The sequence below is a fragment of the Pseudophryne corroboree genome, chromosome 12 (genome assembly GCF_028390025.1).
Source record: "Pseudophryne corroboree isolate aPseCor3 chromosome 12, aPseCor3.hap2, whole genome shotgun sequence".
In the NCBI taxonomy this organism is placed as follows: domain Eukaryota; kingdom Metazoa; phylum Chordata; class Amphibia; order Anura; family Myobatrachidae; genus Pseudophryne; species Pseudophryne corroboree.
Window position 1 is genome coordinate 96,092,693 of NC_086455.1, and position 14,105 is coordinate 96,106,797.

Consider the following 14,105-nt stretch of genomic DNA (forward strand, 5'->3'; position numbering starts at 1 on the left):
TACACGTTATAGCCCTGAATTTTCCAATGCCTATCTCTTTGCAAAAGAGAGATATCGGCAAGGAAAAGCTGTATTGTACCTTTGTATTTTTCTCCCAAACGAAGGACACTAGAATGAAAATTTTAAAGCCTCCTGTTAGTGTGTCATCTACACGGTATAGCCCTGAATTTTCCAATGCCTAGCTCTTTGCAAAAGAGAGATATTGGCAAGGAAAAGCTGTATTGAACCTTTGCATTTTTCTCCCAAACGAAGGACACTAGAATAAATATTTTAAAGCCTCCTGTTAGTGCTTCATCTACACGTTATAGCCCTGAATTTTCCAATGCCTATCTCTTTGCAAAAGAGAGATATCGGCAAGGAAAAGCTGCATTGTACATTTGCATTTTTCTCCCAAAAGAAGGACACTAGAATGAAAATTTTAAAGCCTCCTGTTAGTGCTTCATCTACACGTTATAGCCCTGAATTTTCCAATGCCTATCTCTTTGCAAAAGAGAGATATCGGCAAGGAAAAGCTGCATTGTACATTTGCATTTTTCTCCCAAAAGAAGGACACTAGAATGAAAATTTTAAAGCCTCCTGTTAGTGCTTCATCTACACGTTATAGCCCTGAATTTTCCAATGCCTATCTCTTTGCAAAAGAGAGATATCGGCAAGGAAAAGCTGTATTGTACCTTTGCATTTTTCTCCCAAACGAAGGACACTTGAATGAAAATTTTAAAGCCTCCTGTTAGTGCTTCATCTACACAGTATAGCCCTGAATTTTCCAATGCCTAGCTCTTTGCAAAAGAGAGATATCGGCAAGGAAAAGCTGCATTGTACCTTTGCATTTTTCTCCCAAACGAAGGACACTAGAATGAAAATTTTAAAGCCTCCTGTTAGTGCTTCATCTACACGTTATAGGCCTGAATTTTCCAATGCCTATCTCTTTGCAAAAGAGAGATATTGGCAAGGAAAAGCTGTATTGAACCTTTGCATTTTTCTCCCAAACGAAGGACACTAGAATAAATATTTTAAAGCCTCCTGTTAGTGCTTCATCTACACGTTATAGCCCTGAATTTTCCAATGCCTATCTCTTTGCAAAAGAGAGATATCGGCAAGGAAAAGCTGCATTGTACATTTGCATTTTTCTCCCAAAAGAAGGACACTAGAATGAAAATTTTAAAGCCTCCTGTTAGTGCTTCATCTACACGTTATAGCCCTGAATTTTCCAATGCCTATCTCTTTGCAAAAGAGAGATATCGGCAAGGAAAAGCTGTATTGTACCTTTGCATTTTTCTCCCAAACGAAGGACACTTGAATGAAAATTTTAAAGCCTCCTGTTAGTGCTTCATCTACACGTTATAGCCCTGAATTTTCCAATGCCTATCTCTTTGCAAAAGAGAGATATCGGCAAGGAAAAGCTGCATTGTACATTTGCATTTTTCTCCCAAAAGAAGGACACTAGAATGAAAATTTTAAAGCCTCCTGTTAGTGCTTCATCTACACGTTATAGCCCTGAATTTTCCAATGCCTATCTTTTTGCAAAAGAGAGATATCGGCAAGGAAAAGCTGCATTGTACATTTGCATTTTTCTCCCAAAAGAAGGACACTAGAATGAAAATTTTAAAGCCTCCTGTTAGTGCTTCATCTACACGTTATAGCCCTGAATTTTCCAATGCCTATCTCTTTGCAAAAGAGAGATATCGGCAAGGAAAAGCTGTATTGTACCTTTGCATTTTTCTCCCAAACGAAGGACACTTGAATGAAAATTTTAAAGCCTCCTGTTAGTGCTTCATCTACACAGTATAGCCCTGAATTTTCCAATGCCTAGCTCTTTGCAAAAGAGAGATATCGGCAAGGAAAAGCTGCATTGTACCTTTGCATTTTTCTCCCAAACGAAGGACACTAGAATGAAAATTTTAAAGCCTCCTGTTAGTGCTTCATCTACACGTTATAGGCCTGAATTTTCCAATGCCTATCTCTTTGCAAAAGAGAGATATCGGCAAGGAAAAGCTATATTGTACCTTTGCATTTTTCTCCCAAACGAAGGACACTAGAATGAAAATTTTAAAGCCTCCTGTTGGTGCTTCATCTACAAGTTATAGCCCTGAATTTTCCAATGCCTATCTCTTTGCAAAAGAGAGATATCGGCAAGGAAAAGCTGTATTGTACCTTTGCATTTTTCTCCAAAACGAAGGACACTAGAATGAAAATGTTAAAGCCTCCTGTTAGTGCTTCATCTACATGGTATAGCCCTGAATTTTCCAATGCCTATCTCTTTGCAAAAGAGAGATATTGGCAAGGAAAAGCTGTATTGAACCTTTGCATTTTTCTCCCAAACGAAGGACACTAGAATAAAAATTTTAAAGCCTCCTGTTAGTGCTTCATCTACACGTTATAGCCCTGAATTTTCCAATGCCTATCTCTTTGCAAAAGAGAGATATCGGCAAAGAAAAGCTGTTTTGTACCTTTGCATTTTTCTCCCAAACGAAGGACACTAGAATAAAATTTTTAAAGCCTCCTGTTAGTGCTTCATCTACACGGTATAGCCCTGAATTTTCCAATGCCTATCTCTTTGCAAAAGAGAGATATCGGCAAGGAAAAGCTGTATTGTACCTTTGTATTTTTCTCCCAAACGAAGGACACTAGAATGAAAATTTTAAAGCCTCCTGTTAGTGTGTTATCTACACGGTATAGCCCTGAATTTTCCAATGCCTAGCTCTTTGCAAAAGAGAGATATTGGCAAGGAAAAGCTGTATTGAACCTTTGCATTTTTCTCCCAAACGAAGGACACTAGAATAAATATTTTAAAGCCTCCTGTTAGTGCTTCATCTACACGTTATAGCCCTGAATTTTCCAATGCCTATCTCTTTGCAAAAGAGAGATATCGGCAAGGAAAAGCTGCATTGTACATTTGCATTTTTCTCCCAAAAGAAGGACACTAGAATGAAAATTTTAAAGCCTCCTGTTAGTGCTTCATCTACACGTTATAGCCCTGAATTTTCCAATGCCTATCTCTTTGCAAAAGAGAGATATCGGCAAGGAAAAGCTGTATTGTACCTTTGCATTTTTCTCCCAAACGAAGGACACTTGAATGAAAATTTTAAAGCCTCCTGTTAGTGCTTCATCTACACGTTATAGCCCTGAATTTTCCAATGCCTATCTCTTTGCAAAAGAGAGATATCGGCAAGGAAAAGCTGCATTGTACATTTGCATTTTTCTCCCAAAAGAAGGACACTAGAATGAAAATTTTAAAGCCTCCTGTTAGTGCTTCATCTACACGTTATAGCCCTGAATTTTCCAATGCCTAGCTCTTTGCAAAAGAGAGATATTGGCAAGGAAAAGCTGTATTGTACCTTTGCATTTTTCTCCCAAATGAAGGACACTAGAATGAAAATTTTAAAGCCTCCTGTTAGTGCTTCATCTACATGTTATAGCCCTGAATTTTCCAATGCCTATCTCTTTGCAAAAGAGAGATATCGGCAAGGAAAAGCTGCATTGTACATTTGCATTTTTCTCCCAAAAGAAGGACACTAGAATGAAAATTTTAAAGCCTCCTGTTAGTGCTTCATCTACACGTTATAGCCCTGAATTTTCCAATGCCTATCTCTTTGCAAAAGAGAGATATCGGCAAGGAAAAGCTGTATTGTACCTTTGCATTTTTCTCCCAAACGAAGGACACTTGAATTAAAATTTTAAAGCCTCCTGTTAGTGCTTCATCTACACAGTATAGCCCTGAATTTTCCAATGCCTATCTCTTTGCAAAAGAGAGATATTGGCAAGGAAAAGCTGTATTGAACCTTTGCATTTTTCTCCCAAACGAAGGACGCTAGAATAAAAATGTTAACGCCTCCTGTTAGTGCTTCATCTACACGTTATAGCCCTGAATTTTCCAATGCCTTTCTCTTTGCAAAAGAGAGATATCGGCAAGGAAAAGCTATATTGTACCTTTGCATTTTTCTCCCAAACGAAGGAAACTAGAATGAAAATTTAAAGCCTCCTGTTAGTGCTTCATCTACACGTTATAGACCTGAATTTTCCAATGCCTATCTCTTTGCAAAAGAGAGATATCGGCAAGGAAAAGCTGCATTGTACCTTTGCATTTTTCTCCCAAACGAAGGACACTAGAATGAAAATTTTAAAGCCTCCTGTTAGTGCTTCATCTACACGTTATGGGCCTGAATTTTCCAATGCCTATCTCTTTGCAAAAGAGAGATATCGGCAAGGAAAAGCTATATTGTACCTTTGCATTTTTCTCCCAAACGAAGGACACTAGAATGAAAATTTTAAAGCCTCCTGTTAGTGCTTCATCTACAAGTTATAGCCCTGAATTTTCCAATGCCTATCTCTTTGCAAAAGAGAGATATCGGCAAGGAAAAGCTGTATTGTACCTTTGCATTTTTCTCCAAAACGAAGGACACTAGAATGAAAATGTTAAAGCCTCCTGTTAGTGCTTCATCTACATGGTATAGCCCTGAATTTTCCAATGCCTATCTCTTTGCAAAAGAGAGATATTGGCAAGGAAAAGCTGTATTGAACCTTTGCATTTTTCTCCCAAACGAAGGACACTAGAATAAAAATTTTAAAGCCTCCTGTTAGTGCTTCATCTACACGGTATAGCCCTGAATTTTCCAATGCCTATCTCTTTGCAAAAGAGAGATATCGGCAAGGAAAAGCTGTATTGTACCTTTGCATTTTTCTCCCAAACGAAGGACACTAGAATGAAAATGTTAAAGCCTCCTGTTAGTGCTTCATCTACACGGTATAGCCCTGAATTTTCCAATGCCTAGCTCTTTGCAAAAGAGAGATATTGGCAAGGAAAAGCTGTATTGAACCTTTGCATTTTTCTCCCAAACGAAGGACACTAGAATGAAAATTTTAAAGCCTCCTGTTAGTGCTTCATCTACACGTTATAGCCCTGAATTTTCCAATGCCTATCTCTTTGCAAAAGAGAGATATCGGCAAGGAAAAGCTGCATTATACCTTTGCATTTTTCTCCCAAACGAAGGACACTAGAATGAAAATTTTAAAGCCTCCTGTTAGTGCTTCATCTACACGTTATAGCCCTGAATTTTCCAATGCCTATCTCTTTGCAACAGAGAGATATCGGCAAGGAAAAGCTATATTGTACCTTTGCATTTTTCTCCCAAACGAAGGACACTAGAATGAAAATTTTAAAGCCTCCTGTTAGTGCTTCATCTACACGTTATAGCCCTGAATTTTCCAATGCCTATCTCTTTGCAAAAGAGAGATATCGGCAAGGAAAAGCTGTATTGTACCTTTGCATTTTTCTCCCAAATGAAGGACACTAGAATGAAAATTTTAAAGCCTCCTGTTAGTGCTTCATCTACACGTTATAGCCCTGAATTTTCCAATGCCTATCTCTTTGCAAAAGAGAGATATCGGCAAGGAAAAGCTATATTGTACCTTTGCATTTTTCTCCCAAACGAAGGACACTAGAATGAAAATTTTAAAGCCTCCTGTTAGTGCTTTATCTACACGTTATAGCCCTGAATTTTCCAATGCCTATCTCTTTGCAAAAGAGAGATATCGGCAAGGAAAAGCTGTATTGTACCTTTGTATTTTTCTCCCAAACGAAGGACACTAGAATGAAAATTTTAAAGCCTCCTGTTAGTGCTTCATCTACACGGTATAGCCCTGAATTTTCCAATGCCTATCTCTTTGCAAAAGAGAGATATTGGCAAGGAAAAGCTGTATTGAACCTTTGCATTTTTCTCCCAAACGAAGGACACTAGAATAAAAATTTTAACGCCTCCTGTTAGTGCTTCATCTACACGTTATAGCCCTGAATTTTCCAATGCCTATCTCTTTGCAAAAGAGAGATATCGGCAAGGAAAAGCTATATTGTACCTTTGCATTTTTCTCCCAAACGAAGGAAACTAGAATGAAAATTTTAAAGCCTCCTGTTAGTGCTTCATCTACACGTTATAGCCCTGAATTTTCCAATGCCTATCTCTTTGCAAAAGAGAGATATCGGCAAGGAAAAGCTGCATTGTACCTTTGCATTTTTCTCCCAAACGAAGGACACTTGAATGAAAATTTTAAAGCCTCCTGTTAGTGCTTCGTCTACACGTTATAGCCCTGAATTTTCCAATGCCTATCTCTTTGCAAAAGAGAGATATCGGCAAGGAAAAGCTATATTGTACCTTTGCATTTTTCTCCCAAACGAAGGACACTAGAATGAAAATTTTAAAGCCTCCTGTTAGTGCTTCATCTACAAGTTATAGCCCTGAATTTTCCAATGCCTATCTCTTTGCAAAAGAGAGATATCGGCAAGGAAAAGCTGTATTGTACCTTTGCATTTTTCTCCAAAACGAAGGACACTAGAATGAAATTTTTAAAGCCTCCTGTTAGTGCTTCATCTACATGGTATAGCCCTGAATTTTCCAATGCCTATCTCTTTGCAAAAGAGAGATATTGGCAAGGAAAAGCTGTATTGAACCTTTGCATTTTTCTCCCAAACGAAGGACACTAGAATAAAAATTTTAAAGCCTCCTGTTAGTGCTTCATCTACACGTTATAGCCCTGAATTTTCCAATGCCTATCTCTTTGAAAAAGAGAGATATCGGCAAGGAAAAGCTGCATTGTACCTTTGCATTTTTCTCCCAAACGAAGGACACTAGAATAAAATTTTTAAAGCCTCCTGTTAGTGCTTCATCTACACGGTATAGCCCTGAATTTTCCAATGCCTAGCTCTTTGCAAAAGAGAGATATTGGCAAGGAAAAGCAGTATTGAACCTTTGCATTTTTCTCCCAAACGAAGGACACTAGAATAAAAATTTTAAAGCCTCCTGTTAGTGCTTCATCTACACGGTATAGCCCTGAATTTTCCAATGCCTATCTCTTTGCAAAAGAGAGATATCGGCAAAGAAAAGCTGTATTGTACCTTTGCATTTTTCTCCCAAACGAAGGACACTAGAATTAAAATTTTAAAGCCTCCTGTGAGTGCTTCATCTACACGGTATAGCCCTGAATTTTCCAATGCCTATCTCTTTGCAAAAGAGAGATATTGGCAAGGAAAAGCTGTATTGAACCTTTACATTTTTCTCCCAAACGAAGGACACTGGAATAAATATTTTAAAGCCTCCTGTTAGTGCTTCATCTACACGTTATAGCCCTGAATTTTCCAATGCCTATCTCTTTGCAAAAGAGAGATATCGGCAAGGAATAGCTGTATTGTACCTTTGCATTTTTCTCCCAAACGAAGGACACTAGAATGGAAATTTTAAAGCCTCCTGTTAGTGCTTCATCTACACGTTATAGCCCTGAATTTTCCAATGAGTATCTCTTTGCAAAAGGGAGATATCGGCAAGGAAAAGCTGTATTGAACCTTTGCATTTTTCTCCCAAACGAAGGACACTAGAATTAAAATTTTAAAGCCTCCTGTTAGTGCTTCATCTACAAGGTATAGCCCTGAATTTTCCAATGCCTAGCTCTTTGCAAAAGAGAGATATTGGCAAGGAAAAGCTGTATTGAACCTTTGCATTTTTCTCCCAAACGAAGGACACTAGAATGAAAATTGTAAAGCCTCCTGTTAGTGCTTCATTTACACGTTATAGCCCTGAATTTTCCAATGCCTAGCTCTTTGCAAAAGAGAGATATTGGCAAGGAAAAGCTGTATTGTACCTTTGCATTTTTCTCCCAAATGAAGGACACTAGAATGAAAATTTTAAAGCCTCCTGTTAGTGCTTCATTTACACGTTATAGCCCTGAATTTTCCAATGCCTATCTCTTTGCAAAAGAGAGATATCGGCAAGGAAAAGCTGCATTGTACATTTGCATTTTTCTCCCAAAAGAAGGACACTAGAATGAAAATTTTAAAGCCTCCTGTTAGTGCTTCATCTACACGTTATAGCCCTGAATTTTCCAATGCCTATCTCTTTGCAAAAGAGAGATATCGGCAAGGAAAAGCTGTATTGTACCTTTGCATTTTTCTCCCAAACGAAGGACACTTGAATGAAAATTTTAAAGCCTCCTGTTAGTGCTTCATCTACACAGTATAGCCCTGAATTTTCCAATGCCTAGCTCTTTGCAAAAGAGAGATATTGGCAAGGAAAAGCTGTATTGAACCTTTGCATTTTTCTCCCAAATGAAGGACACTAGAATAAAAATTTTAAAGCCTCCTGTTAGTGCTTCATCTACACGGTATAGCCCTGAATTTTCCAATGCCTATCTCTTTGCAAAAGAGAGATATTGGCAAGGAAAAGCTGTATTGAACCTTTGCATTTTTCTCCCAAACGAAGGACACTAGAATAAAAATTTTAACGCCTCCTGTTAGTGCTTCATCTACACGTTATAGCCCTGAATTTTCCAATGCCTATCTCTTTGCAAAAGAGAGATATCGGCAAGGAAAAGCTGCATTGTACCTTTGCATTTTTCTCCCAAACGAAGGACACTAGAATGAAAATTTTAAAGCCTCCTGTTAGTGCTTCGTCTACACGTTATAGCCCTGAATTTTCCAATGCCTATCTCTTTGCAAAAGAGAGATATCGGCAAGGAAAAGCTATATTGTACCTTTGCATTTTTCTCCCAAACGAAGGACACTAGAATGAAAATTTTAAAGCCTCCTGTTAGTGCTTCATCTACAAGTTATAGCCCTGAATTTTCCAATGCCTATCTCTTTGCAAAAGAGAGATATCGGCAAGGAAAAGCTGTATTGTACCTTTGCATTTTTCTCCAAAACGAAGGACACTAGAATGAAAATTTTAAAGCCTCCTGTTAGTGCTTCATCTACATGGTATAGCCCTGAATTTTCCAATGCCTATCTCTTTGCAAAAGAGAGATATTGGCAAGGAAAAGCTGTATTGAACCTTTGCATTTTTCTCCCAAACGAAGGACACTAGAATAAAAATTTTAAAGCCTCCTGTTAGTGCTTCATCTACACGTTATAGCCCTGAATTTTCCAATGCCTATCTCTTTGAAAAAGAGAGATATCGGCAAGGAAAAGCTGCATTGTACCTTTGCATTTTTCTCCCAAACGAAGGACACTAGAATAAAATTTTTAAAGCCTCCTGTTAGTGCTTCATCTACACGGTATAGCCCTGAATTTTCCAATGCCTAGCTCTTTGCAAAAGAGAGATATTGGCAAGGAAAAGCTGTATTGAACCTTTGCATTTTTCTCCCAAACGAAGGACACTAGAATAAAAATTTTAAAGCCTCCTGTTAGTGCTTCATCTACACGGTATAGCCCTGAATTTTCCAATGCCTATCTCTTTGCAAAAGAGAGATATCGGCAAAGAAAAGCTGTATTGTACCTTTGCATTTTTCTCCCAAACGAAGGACACTAGAATTAAAATTTTAAAGCCTCCTGTGAGTGCTTCATCTACACGGTATAGCCCTGAATTTTCCAATGCCTATCTCTTTGCAAAAGAGAGATATTGGCAAGGAAAAGCTGTATTGAACCTTTGCATTTTTCTCCCAAACGAAGGACACTGGAATAAATATTTTAAAGCCTCCTGTTAGTGCTTCATCTACACGTTATAGCCCTGAATTTTCCAATGCCTATCTCTTTGCAAAAGAGAGATATCGGCAAGGAATAGCTGTATTGTACCTTTGCATTTTTCTCCCAAACGAAGGACACTAGAATGGAAATTTTAAAGCCTCCTGTTAGTGCTTCATCTACACGTTATAGCCCTGAATTTTCCAATGAGTATCTCTTTGCAAAAGGGAGATATCGGCAAGGAAAAGCTGTATTGAACCTTTGCATTTTTCTCCCAAACGAAGGACACTAGAATTAAAATTTTAAAGCCTCCTGTTAGTGCTTCATCTACAAGGTATAGCCCTGAATTTTCCAATGCCTAGCTCTTTGCAAAAGAGAGATATTGGCAAGGAAAAGCTGTATTGAACCTTTGCATTTTTCTCCCAAACGAAGGACACTAGAATGAAAATTGTAAAGCCTCCTGTTAGTGCTTCATCTACACGTTATAGCCCTGAAGTTTCCAATGCCTAGCTCTTTGCAAAAGAGAGATATCGGCAAGGAAAAGCTGTATTGTACCTTTGCATTTTTCTCCCAAACGAAGGACACTAGAATTAAAATTTTAAATCCTCCTGTTAGTGCTTCATCAATCTTCATGACTATGGTATCTCCTATGCAAAATAAGTATGATTTGGGATAGGGCTGGGGAGGGCCACTGCTCAGGCACATCTCTGTCAAGTAAAGGAGATTCAACTGAGGCAGCACAAGGGAACTCTCATCTGGGGACAACAACTGCAGGGAGAACACATATTTTCAGATGAACATGGGAGGGCAGAAGGCTGCCTAATACTGAAGCACCGCCAAACAACAAACCAAATGCAACAACTAGTGCAAGCATTCCTGGGGGAAGGCCTGCAGCAGACGGATTTGCATATGGTGATGTCATCCAAGCAGTGGGTCAAAGTTGGCTTCAACCCTCGTCTGCATATGAAAAGAGAAAAGGGGCGTGCAGGGCATGGCGGCCTTTTGCGGCGCTTGAATGACCCCTAGTTTGCATTAAACACCTCCACCCTCCTTCGGTGTGGGGCTCATGTTGGCTATGCCCCAGACCCTGAAGCCTTCAAGCTGATTTCTTGCAGCAGCTGGGCACTGTAACATCTCCAGAGCTGCTCTGTAAGGCAAGCAAAAGGGTGTGGGCCCTGCAGCACTACCTGTAGTTCGCATTGTGCGTTGGAAGGCACAAAGTAAGCAGACGGGAGAAGTCAGGATAGTGTGCAAGGGCATAGAAGGGAGCGGCTCAAGAAAAGAATAGTGTAAACAGACAGCAAACTAGGCTGGAGAGAGACCTGAGACAAAGAGATCTGAATTATACGAGAGCCGACCAGGGTAAACACAAATTATGCAGTCAAGTTTCACACATTTGGGGAAATCGCAGGAGCAGCAGACCCAGAGTGCAATGGGTGAGCCTTGCCATGGGAGAAGCACCTTCATGATCATAGTATCTCACCTGGCAGATAAGTAGGAGTTGGGCTAGAGCTTGGGAGGGTCGCTGCTCGGGCACCCCCTGTCAAGTGAAGGAGATCCAACTGAGGCAGCACAAAGGAACTCTCAAAAGAAGAACAAGGCTAGAGGAAGATCTGAGACAAAGAAATTTGACTTTTACCAGAGCTGACCAGAGGAAAGCACAAACACAGTCCCCCACTACCACAAATAATGCAGTCGAGTTTCCCACATTTGGGGAAATCACAGGGGTCAACATTCCCAGAATGCAAGGAATGAACCTCACTCTGGGAGAACAATCTTCATGACCATGGTATCTGCTATGCAAAATAAGTATGATTTGGGATAGGGCTGGGGAGGGCCGCTGCTCAGGTACATCTCTGTCAAGTAAAGGAGATTCAACTGAGGCAGCACACGGGAACTCTCATCTGGGGACAACAACTGCAGGGAGAACACATATTTTCAGATGAACATGGGAGGGCAGAAGGCTGCCTAATACTGAAGCACCCACAAACAACAAACCAAATGCAACAACTAGTACAAGCATTCCTTGGGGAAGGTCTGCAGAAGACGGATTTGCATACGGTGATGTCATCCAAGCAGTGGGCCAAAGTTGGCTGGAAGCCTCATCTGCATATGAAAAGAGAAAAGGGGTATGCAGGGCATGGCGGCCTTTTGCGGCGCTTGGATGACCCCTAGTTCGCATTAAACACCCCCACCCTCCTTCGGTGTGGGGCTCATGTTGGCCATGCCCCAGCCCCTGAAGCATTCAAGCTGATTTCTTGCAGCAGCTGGGCACTGTAACAGCTCCAGAGCTGCTCTGTAAGGCAGGTAAAAGGGTGTGGGCCCTGCAGCACTACCTGTAGTTTGCATTGTGCATTGGAAGGCACAAAGTAAGCTGACGGCAGGAGAAGTCAGGATAGTGCACAAGGGTATAGAAGGGAGGGGCTCAAGAAAAAAGAAGTGGAAACAGACAGCAAACTAGGCTGGAGAGAGACCTAAGACAAAGAGATCTGAATTATACGAGAGCCGACCAGGGGAAACACAGATTATGCAGTCAAGTTTCCCACATTTGGGGAAATCGCAGGGGCAGCACACCCAAAGTGCAATGGGTGAGCCTTGCCCTGGGAGAAGCACCTTCATGATCACAGTATCTTACCTGGCAGGTAAGTAGGAGTTGGGCTAGAGCTGGGGAGGGTCGCTGCTCGGGCACCCCCCTGTCAAGTGAAGGAGATTCAACTGAGGCAGCACAAGGGAACTCTCGAAAGAAGAACAAGGCTAGAGGAAGATCTGAGACAAAGAAATCTGACTTTTACCAGAGCTAACCAGAGGAAAGCACAAACACAGTACCCCACTACCACAAATAATGAAGTCGAGTTTCCCACATTTGGGGAAATCACAGGGGTCAGCATACCCAGAATGCAATGAATTAACCTCACCCTGGGAGAACAATCTACATGACCATGGTATCTCCTATGCAAAATAAGTATGATTTGGGATAGGGCTGGTGAGGGCCGCTGCTCAGGCACATCTCTGTCAAGTAAAGGAGATTCAACTGAGGCAGCACAAGGGAACTCTCATCTGGGGACAACAACTGCAGGGAGAACACATATTTTCAGATGAACATGGGAGGGCAGAAGGCTGCCTAATACTGAAGCACCGCCAAACAACAAACCAAATGCAACAACTAGTGCAAGCATTCCTGGGGGAAGGCCTGCAGCAGATGGATTTGCATATGGTGATGTCATCCAAGCAGTGGGTCAAAGTTGGCTTCAACCCTCGTCTGCATATGAAAAGAGAAAAGGGGCATGCAGGGCATGGCGGCCTTTTGCGGCGCTTAGATGACCCCTAGTTTGCATTAAACACCTCCAATTGTGTTTATAGCATGTTCTCCTCAGGTTCAGTTATGTTGTGAGGGAATGGTTTTGCCAATTTAATAAAGTAAAAATAATTTTAATTGGTCCTTGACCACCAAACTATGCTACCAGTGCAAGAACTCCAGTTTAGAAACTACTGCCATAAAATAAACCTTTTTTGTTTTTTTTTAAACTACATGTAATACACCTAAGATCTCAGTTCCTAAAAGGTTTTAAACCCTTGCATACAGTAAACTACACATATTTAAAAATCCTACACCGGGCACAAGTGCTCACGGACCAATTTCATGGCAGTCTCGGATAGGAGGGCATTGTGGATTCACCAAGGGAATGCTGATGCTGACTCCAAGAAGAAAGGGAGTCTCTTCCCTATGAAGGTGAAGCCTTGTTTGGCGACGGCCTAGTTAATTTGATCTCGGCAGCTCCCGCAGGTAAGGCAGACTTCTTGCCCTATGTTCCCTCTCAACGGATGAAAACGCATCATTATCTGACGCAGTCATTTCGGCCCAATAGATATGCAAGAAGTTAAGATTACCCTTTCTTTGCAGGTAGAGGAAGGAAAAGAGGGAAGAGGTCTGTAGCCTCTTCAAGATCGCAGGAGCAGAGATCGTCCTCTGCTTCTGCCAAATCCACTGCATGACGCTGGGGCTCTCTTGCAGGAGCCCGCACCAGTGGGGGGCACGTCTAAAACTCTTCAGTCAGTTCTGGATTCATTCGGACCTGGACTCGTGGGTTTTACAAATAGTGTCCCAAGGGTACAAACTGGGGTTTCAAGACGTTCCCCCTCACCGATTGTTCAAATCAGCCTTAGTCAGCAGGGAGAAGGTTTTTATTCAAGCCTCTTCGTGGTCCCGAAGCCGGACGGCTCAGTCAGACCAATCTTAAATCTGAAATCCCTTAATTTCTACCTAAAGAAATTCAATTTCAAGATGGAATCTCTCAGGGTAGTGATCTCCAGTCCGGGGGATAAAGGAGATTTCATGGTTTTGGTAGACATAAAGGATGCCTACTTACATGTTCCCATTTAGCCACTGCATCAAGCTACCTGAGGTTTGCAATTCAGGATTGTCATTACCAATTTCAGACGTTGCCGTTTGGTCTGTCCACGGCTCCGAGGATTTTCACCAGGGTGATGGCGGAAATTATGGTTCTCCTTCGCAAGCAAGGAGTCACAATTATCCCGTACTTGGATGATCTCCTGATAAAGGCGAGATCCAGGGACGAGTTGGTGCAAAACATCTACTCTCCCTGACAGTTCTTCAACAACATGGTTGGCTCCTAAACTTGCCAAAATCGCAGTTGGTCCCAATGAC

The 14,105-nt window shown here is 41.1% G+C and overlaps 4 non-coding genes across 4 annotated transcripts; all 4 read right to left on the reverse strand.

The window, feature by feature from the left end:
• Window positions 1-10,774: 10,774 nt before the first annotated feature.
• Window positions 10,775-10,937, reverse strand: LOC134981529 (U1 spliceosomal RNA). The gene has a single exon (XR_010190669.1). It is a non-coding gene; the product is annotated as a U1 spliceosomal RNA (small nuclear RNA).
• A 151-nt stretch (window positions 10,938-11,088) lies between these two features.
• Window positions 11,089-11,252, reverse strand: LOC134981977 (U1 spliceosomal RNA). The gene has a single exon (XR_010190861.1). It is a non-coding gene; the product is annotated as a U1 spliceosomal RNA (small nuclear RNA).
• A 674-nt stretch (window positions 11,253-11,926) lies between these two features.
• Window positions 11,927-12,089, reverse strand: LOC134981474 (U1 spliceosomal RNA). The gene has a single exon (XR_010190635.1). It is a non-coding gene; the product is annotated as a U1 spliceosomal RNA (small nuclear RNA).
• Window positions 12,090-12,241: 152 nt separating this feature from the next.
• On the reverse strand, window positions 12,242-12,405 carry LOC134981948 (U1 spliceosomal RNA). Its single transcript, XR_010190837.1, has one exon. It is a non-coding gene; the product is annotated as a U1 spliceosomal RNA (small nuclear RNA).
• Window positions 12,406-14,105: the final 1,700 nt, after the last annotated feature.